This window comes from Tachyglossus aculeatus, chromosome 21 (assembly GCF_015852505.1).
Source record: "Tachyglossus aculeatus isolate mTacAcu1 chromosome 21, mTacAcu1.pri, whole genome shotgun sequence".
Lineage (NCBI taxonomy): Eukaryota > Metazoa > Chordata > Mammalia > Monotremata > Tachyglossidae > Tachyglossus > Tachyglossus aculeatus.
In genome coordinates this window covers 64,424,455-64,433,619 of record NC_052086.1, presented here as the reverse complement: position 1 = coordinate 64,433,619, position 9,165 = coordinate 64,424,455, and the positions used below count along the sequence as shown (strand labels likewise).

Genomic DNA, 9,165 nt, shown 5'->3' with positions numbered 1-9,165 from the left:
ACTCCAGGAATAAAATGTATATTTCAAGGCTCTGCTTGTAAAATTGGTTTCCATATTCCACTGGAATGAAATGCAATCATGTGAGTGGAATACGGAGTTTTTTAATGAAAGTTTTTGTTTCAAGTATCTGAGGAAGGGGTTTGTGTGAAGATTACAGTCTCAGGAAAAAGGGAAAATACTGTAATAAATGGTAATAACTTGTCAATTCCCAAGCAAATACGTTTTCTCAGTGACACCACATCCAGTTTAATGAAAAGTAAAAAGAATGAGTTTAAGCTTCGAAGAATTTTCAAATTCAAATCCATTGCTAAATCCCTGTTTCTGCAATTCACTTGCTAAAATAAAGTAGCTGGAAAATTCTAAATGTGGTAATTTATTTAGACCAATGTTCTAAGTGTTAATTATACTTGCAGTCGTTACGGAACAATGTTGAATCTAAGAGCTCTGATATATGCATAAAGATGCCACCCCTAGAATTTCTCAGTGGAGCTGATGATGGTGGTTTTCACGGGGTTCAGAGACCATCTTCAGATATTCCATGGACAACCCAAGCTATTGGTATGTTGAAACCCAAAACCCAACCACAGAATGTTCCAGTTCTTCATTCTTTCATCTCTTCCATCCCCATAAAATTCAAAAGCTGGAAAATTGCCTATCCAATGACTTGGAATCTGAGGTCCCAAGAGTTCACAGGATCTGTTCTTCTAGGAAATCAGAGGTCAGTAGATGAAACAGAAAAAGTGCTCTCCTACTTAGTCTACGTACCGCCTGTGAAACAAGGACTGTGTCTACTTCCATGTCTACCCCAGCGTGTACAACAGTGTTTGGCACCTAGTAAGTGCTTAATCTATTCCACAATTATTATTATTAATTCACATAACCAGAAATTCTTGTTAGCTAATAAACCTTCCCTGAGAAGGAAATTGCTTCCCATTTCTTGGATGAAATAATTTCTAAAAGATACATTTTTGCGGGGGAGCAGGCCAAATAAGAAACATACCTAAGGGGATTTTAGTAGGTGCTTTATGCTGCCTTATGCTTATGCTGATTATGCTGCCTTAATCAGTCTAGGGTTCTGTGATTGTCAAGGCCCTGGAACTTGATATGTTTACTTTGACAGAATGTAGATAAGTGGAAATGAACACTTCTTTGAGTTGCCTTGAGTGTGATTTAGGTGTTTTAAATTCTCAGTAACTTAGTAAGTTAAGATATCCTTCATGATGGTAATAATGAATTAATTATGGTATTTGTTAAGTGCTTACTATATGTCAGGAACTGTACTAAGTTCTGAGAAAACATCTTTTTTTAAGACTTTTTAAGCACTTACTATGTGGCAGGCTCTGTACTAAGCACTGGGTTAGATATAAATTAATCAGGTTGAACACAGTCCATGTCCCACATGGGGCTCACAGTCATAATCCCCGTTTTACAGATGAGGTTGCTGAGGCACAGAGAAGTAAAGAACTCAGGGCCTTCTGACTTCCAGTCCCACTAGGACATGCTGCTTCTCATTTCCTTTCATTTTTTTAAGAGAATTATGTTAAGCTGCCTTCATTATAAAATACTAATGTATGTCCCTCTCAGGGTCGCACCTGAAGAGTTTCCAGTACTCTACCGGTCTCGGGTAAGGGAGGGAGAGCCAAGCAGAGGCCTACCCATTCCATTCCTAGCTTGGGAGGTGGCTAGCCAGTGAAAGGCAATCTGCTACAAGTCAAAACTTACCCACGCTGGGCAGCAGCAGCATGGGAGAGAGTCAAGGGTGGAAACTTGAGTTTACTGCGTGGGAAACGGCAGTGGTAAACCACTTCTGTATTTTTACCAAGAAGACTCTATGGATACATTACCAGAACCATTGCAGATGAAGGTGGGCATTCTGGGAGAGATGAGTCCATGGAGTCGCTATGGGTTGGAAACGACTCGACGGCATAACCCTGTGCTCTTTCCACCATAAATGATAATCCAGGCTTCAGGAAATAATGAATATAGGATTTGAAAAATTTCAACAGTGGAATTATCCTAGTTCCTATCCATGTACAGGATAGGAGGGCCAGCATGGCCTAGTATATAGAGCATGGGCCTGGGAGTCAGAAGGACCTGGGTTCTAATCCTGACTCTGCCACTTGTTTACAGTATGACCTTAGGCAAGTCACTTCACTGCTCTGGGCCTTGGTTCCCTCATCTATACAATGGGGATTGAGTCTGTGAGCCCTGTGTGGGACAGGGACTCTTTCCAAACTGATTATCCTGCATTTACCCCAATGCTTGGAAAAATGCCTGGTACATAGTGAGCACTTAATAAATACTACAGTTATTATTATCATTATTATTAAGAGGCAGGAAGGTGTTAGTGATGAGAGGGGAAATGAGAAGCAGCACAGCACAGGACTGGGAGTTAGAGGACCTAGCTTCTAATCCTGGCCCTGCCACTTGTGTGCTGTGTGACCTTGGATAAGTCCCTTAATTTTTCTGTAAAATAAGGATCATCATCATCATCAATCGTATTTATTGAGCGCTTACTATGTGCAGAGCACTGTACTAAGCACTTGGGAAGTACAAATTGGCAACATATAGAGACAGTCCCTACCCAACAGTGGGCTCACAGTCTAAAAGGGGGAGACAGAGAACAAAACCAAACATACTAACAAAATAAAATAAATAGGATAGATATGTACAAGTAAAATAAATAAATAAATAAATAGAGTAATAAATATGTACAAACATATATACATATATACAGGATGAAGACTGTGAAACCCATGCGGAACATGGAGTGGGTCCAATCTGATTATCTTGTATCTCCTCAGTGCTTAGTGCAGTACTGAGCGAATAGTACGCGTTCAAACGCCATTAAAAATAATTGGTCATGGTAGGGGATGAGGAAGTAGAACTAAGTGCTGCTGCCGAGACTAAAGAGCAGAGTTGTAGTAATAATAATAATAATAATGATGGCATTTGTTAAGCGCTTACTATGTGCAAAGCACTGTTCTAAGCGCTGGGGGGGGATACAATGTGATCAAGTTGTCCCACGTGGGGCTCACAGTCTTAATCCCCATTTTTACAGATGAGGTAACTGAGGCTCAGAGAAGTTAAGTGACTTGCCCAAGGTCACACAGCAGACTTGCGGTAGAGCTGGGATACGAACCCATGACCTTTGATTCCAAAGCCTGTGCTCTTTCCACTGAGCCATGCTGGAAGTAGCAGGTCAGCCTGTAACCTAGAATTTCTCCAACAGCACTCTGTTGCAAGAGCTCTGTAGCAGAGAAAGCACACTGTGAAGGCTGACCCAGGTCTGGGAGTTGTTGGTGTGGGACTGATGGAGGGAGGGGGGATTTACTTCTTGGAACTGATCTAGGATGCTAAGAGACACCCCCAAAAGTCCTCTACGGGGCTGGTTCATCAGCTCCCCAAGGAGTTATCTTTATGGCCCACCTTTTAAACCAACTAATATGCATAGATAGGATTTCATTGTCAGTAGGTTAATACCTTATCTCAATAGAATCAGAAGAAAACCCTATGGACAATTCCTCTCAAAAAGAAATTCCACAAATACCAACCCAAGACATCATAATGAATATGATTTTTCATAAATAGCAAATCAGATATATCATAATAGGTTTACATTGTTTTGATTAAAAGGTCCGTTAAGACTGTGAACAGAAAAGACTGAAAAATTAAATCAAGAACACTCATCCAATAGCAACAAATCTATTCATCAATCATATTTATTTAGCGCTAACTGCGTGCAGAACACTGTACTAGTATTTGGAAAACTACAAAGCAGTTTGTAGACATGATCCCTGTCCAAAAGGAGCTTACAGTCTAGTCTCAGAACAAACTACCTTTCCTTTCATTCACAGTGGTAGTAGTCAAGGTAGTAGTATTTATCGAGTTCACACTTGGTGCAGTGCATTGTGCTACATGCTATTTAATATATTAGTACTGTTTCAAAAATTAAGGTCAGAAATAATTTCTGCAGGGTGAGAGAAATCCTGGCATACTTCATCTTATTCAGTGGAACAAATTAACGAGTCAGTGAGTCAACATATATTTATTGCATAAAACAAGCTAAACTAGACTCTTGGGGGTCCATGATGAAGAACAGGCATTCAGGGAGTTTATAGCCTTATAGGGAAAACAAGAAACAAATCTTAACAATCAACATAAATACATACCCAAAGATAATCATTTACAAATTACATTGGGAGGGCAGAATGACCAGAGTCTCTTTCCAGTTGGAGTCAATGTTTAGAATTTCCTAAACATTAGATCATTTCAAGTTGTTTTCACAGAATAGAGTGCTCTGATGCTAACGTTGGGTTCATACTTTGAGTATATCGTCTGTGGTCTGCTTGGAAATTGCAAAGAGAGTTCTTATCCCTAGTGTGGAAGATTTCTACTGAATCCTATGATCCATTTGCTAGCAGGGACTATTTTATTTTAATTTTGCTTTCAAAATAAGTGAAGGCTGTCTGCAAATGCTTTGATGATGTAGGCTTGCTTACCCTAGAGCAGGGATTTCAGACTGGTTTGAAATATGGAGAAACAAACAGGAAAGATCAGAAACAAGTAGTAGAAAACTGGCAACATTAGTAAGGTATCATTTCAAAAGGAAGGTGCTAAATGGAAAGATCTGAGTAGTTTGACAGCTACAAGGTGCAGCTTACTAGACATTTGCTTTCCATGTGTACTGTATCACCCAAAGAAGTTAGAAGGCTCTAGTAAGCCTTTAGTTTCTTTGAAACAGGGTATGTTTCCCTCAAGTCAACTACAATATTTGAATTGGAGCTCAGAGAAGGAAGGTGTCAATCCAGAGGTTCTTAAAAACATAACATGAATTGATAACCTTAGTTTCCAGGGTTTTACTGTCCCTTCCCAACCAATAAGAGGAGCTTTCATTTTACCCAGTGCCAAATAGGGATATATTAGCAGCATGAACTAATAATAGTAATTGGGTATTTGTTAAGCATTTATGTGCCAAGTACTATATTAAGCTATGCGGTAGATTCAAGATAATAAGGTCACACACTAGGCGCATAGTCTCAGTAGAGTAGCAGGGGAGAACAGATATTGAATCCCCATTTTGCGGATGAGGGAATTGAGTCAGAGACACTAAATGACTTGCCCAAGGTCAAACTGCAGGTAAGTTGTGGAGCTAGAATTAGAACCCAGGTCCTCTGACTCCCAGGCCTATGCTCTTTCCACTAGGCCATACTGTTTCCCCAAGTGGAAAGAGAAGGGGCCTAGGAGCCAGAGAGCCTGAGTCCTAATCAATTAATTAATCAATCATATTTATTGAGCACTTACTGTGTGCAGAGCACTGTCCTAAGTGCTTGGGAGAGCACACTATCACAGAGTTGGTAGACACATTCCTTGTCCACAAGGAGCTTATAGGGATAGAGCTTATCCCAGCTCTATGTGACCTTAGGCAAGTCACTTAACTCCTTGTTACCTCAGTTTCCAAATTTGTAAAATGAGGATTACATCCTACTCCCTCCTCAATACACTGTGAGCCCCATTAAGGGACAGGGACTGTGTCCATCCTGATTACCTTGTTTCTATCTCAGCACTTAGTCAACTGCTTGGCACATGAGAAGTACTTTACAAATACCATAGCTAAACAAATACCCTAATTAAACAAGTACCACAGTTCATTATTTCCCAGCTTCTCCTCCAGTTCGAACCAATTATAAGGATTTCACAGGCCTTCCCTGATTAGTGACTCCAATGAGGCAGTGAGGATCAAATAAAGTACGTCCAAAGAAAAGGAAACTTGCCTCTCGGAGGATGAGTTTAGGTCAAAAGACAGGAGCTAAAATCCTCTAGACATGAGAATAATAAGAATAATAATAATTATGGTACTTGTTAAATACTATTTATCAGGCACTGACCCTCTTTCCTCTCCCCCTCCTTCCTCTCCCCCTCCTCCCCCTCCCCATCCCTCCCGCCTTACCTCCTTCCCCTCCTCACAACACCTGTATATATGTATATATGTTTGTACATATTTATTACTCCATTTATTTATTTGTACATATTTATTCTATTTATTTTATTTTGCTAATATGTTTTGTTGTCTGTCTCCCCTTCTAGACTGTGAGCCCGCTGTTTGGTAGGGACCATCTCTATATGTTGCCAACTTGTACTTCCAAAGTGCTTAGTACAGTGCTCTGCACACAGTAAGTGCTCAGTAAATACGATTGAATGAATGAATGAATGATACATGCAAATCAGGTTGGACACAGCCCCTGTCCCACACGGGGCTCACAGTCTCAATCCCCATTTTACAGGTGAGGGAACTGAGGCCCAGAAAAGGTAAGTGAGTTGCCCAAGGTTACACAGCAGACAGCTAGTGGAGTTGAGATTAGAACCTATGACCTTCTCATTCCCAGACCCATACTCTATCCACTACGCCTTGCTGCTTCTCTGTGAGAAGACATCAGAAGAACGGTGGATTGATAATCATAGGAAATACAATGGGGCTAAATTCAGAGGAAGCAAACATGTCTGATTCCACTTCAAGATGAAGGTGAACACAGCTGAAAGGCTCAAATGTGTTGCAGGAGCCTTAGTTTGACCCTGTGAAGATGGTAAAAATGGTAATGTTTGCCCTCTGCACTATCAATCAGTCAATCAATCAGTCAACCAGTGGTATTTAGTGCTCACTGTGTACAAAGCACTGTACTAAGTGCTCGGGAGAGTACAATATAGTTGATAGGCACATCCTTTCCCACAGAGAGTTTGCCATTTAGTGCAGTATATACCACAGTAATTAGCATTTGAAAACATCAGTTGACCTGGACTGTAAGCTCCTATGCAAGATTGCTCTTGCCCTGAAAAATTGTCAGAGGTTCAAATGTTATGGAAGATAATATCAAAGGTGAGGTTGAACTGCCTGACCTGTGTACTGTTACCAAAAGAGTGAAGCAAGGCAGAATTATAGACTGATTTTATTCATCCTGTTATGAGTAGCATTGAAAGAAATGAAAAAAGACATGGAGATGTGGTAACCTACTCTTCTGGACCCTTGCAATCTTCTTTAATTCAGCAGAGTACAGAGATCCTACAAGATGGTCTTTCAAGTGCATTTTTATTCTTGCAGTGAAAACTCAAGAGAGTATATTAGCTAATTTATCACTGGAAACTAAGTGCTAATGAGAGCAATGGCCAAAAAAAATAGGTCCATTAAAAACATTCAGTTGGAAGGGAAACAGACTCAGGAGATCTTACTCAGCAACACATACGGCACTTCCCATTCAAGACCGGCCCTGGCATCACTGGCTAGAGAGTCCAAAGCACCTGTGCTTGGATTAAAGTGAGTTCTGTGGCAGGAGGATTTGGCCACTGAGGCAGGAAAATGAGTCACAATGTTCTTTCCACTGCATTATTGTAGTTGGAAATAGTTGGCCATCTGGTGCCGCTCACTGAACACAAAAAGGCAAAATAGCCTGGTGAGAAAGGCTGCTGAGAGGTGTTTTCAGACTGAGCAGTGACCCCAGGCAGGCTTTTAATCTCCTTACCAAAGAACTTTCCATTCCCCCATTTCAGATGGATGATACCACACCCCCTCCCCCCCAAAAAAAAATTGGAGGAGAGAAATGGATTCCTTATGCTGGACATTGCAACAAAAGAAAAATCAGCACAAACCCTGTGGCTGATGCTCATGCCAAGCCTTTTCGAGTGTGACTGGCACATGTGAGTTTCCACTGGCTCCCATGCTATCCAATCAGAGAAGGGACGTAATCAGGGAACTGCATCCCTAAGCAACCTCAAGTTAGGCAGTCTCGGACTGTACCTGGAAAAATTGCTCAAGAACAACCTGACCCTTTTGAGACCTGACCTTGCATAGTATTTGGGCTACTGGTGGAGAACAAGAGAAATACTGACAGTAATGAGGGATATGGTCAATATTATCATTTCGTCCTCAATTTTCCTTTGTATAAGGAGCCTAGTGGCTCCTTGCCTCTTTGCCTATTCTCCTTTTGGCACTAGAGGAGGAGGAAGTAATAGCAGAAGTAAGCAGCTCCACTGCTTACCTGCTTTGTGACAGTGGGTAAGTTAGAGAGGCAGCATGGTTTAGTGTCAAGAGCGGAGGCTTGGGAGTCAGAGGACATGGGTCCTAATCCCAGCTCCACCACTTTTATGCTATGTGACCTTGGGCAAGCCACAACTTCTCTGTGCCTCAGTTACCTCAAATGTAAAATGGGGATAAAGACTGTGAGCCTCACATGGGACAACCTGATTACCTTGTAACTACCCCAGTACTTAGAAAAGTGCTCGGCATGTAGTGAGTGCTTAACAAATACCATAATTATTACTATTATCGAAATTCTCTGTGCCTCAATTTTCTTGTCTGTAAAATTGGGATTAAAACTTGTTCTCAAGAGGTCCCTGGTCCCTCTAGACTACTATTAGCTCATTATGGGCAGGGAATGTGTCTGCTAATTCTATAATGTTGTGTGCTCCCAAGTCCTTAGCATAGTGCTCTGCCTTAGTAAAGGCTCAATGAATACTATCGATTGATTGATTGATTCTCCCTCTCTAGACTGAACCCCAGGTGGACCGGAGACTCTATATAACCTGATTATATTGTATCTACCCCAATAATAATAATAATAATAATAATAATAATAATAATAATAATGGTGGTATTTGTTAAATGCTTACTATGTGCAAAGCACTGTTCTAAGCGCTGGGGAGGTTACAAGGTGATCAGGTTGTCCCAAGGGGGACTCACAGTCTTCATCCCCATTTGACAGACAAGGGAACTGAGGCCCAGAGAATGAAGTGACTTGCCCAAAGTCACACAGCTGACAATTGGTGGTCAGGATTTGAACCCATGACCTCTGACTCCAAAGCCTGGGCTCTTTCCACAGAGCCACGCAGCAGTGTTTGGCACAAAGTAAAGACTTCACAATTACAAATATTATTATTTCTATGGTTATTATTACTCAGAATAATATTAAATCCCTTCTTCTTTAAATCCCTTCCCTCCAAGATTCTTCCCAGAGTTAGAAGGCAGTTGGCAGAGGAGGAACTTGTGAAAGAGGCTGAGAAGGAGTGTACAGAGAGATAGGAGGAGAATTAGGAGAGGACATTGTTGGTGAAGACAAGGTTGGATAATGTTATCGGGAGAAGGGGATGGTCCTGAGTGTTTAGGATGGAGTAGTG

General features: G+C 41.1%; 1 non-coding gene across 1 annotated transcript; it reads left to right on the top strand.

Moving 5' to 3' along the window:
• The first annotated feature begins 1,574 nt into the window (after positions 1–1,574).
• Positions 1,575–1,712, top strand: LOC119943037. The gene has a single exon (XR_005455523.1). It is a non-coding gene; the product is annotated as a small nucleolar RNA SNORA7 (small nucleolar RNA).
• The last annotated feature ends 7,453 nt before the right edge of the window (positions 1,713–9,165 follow it).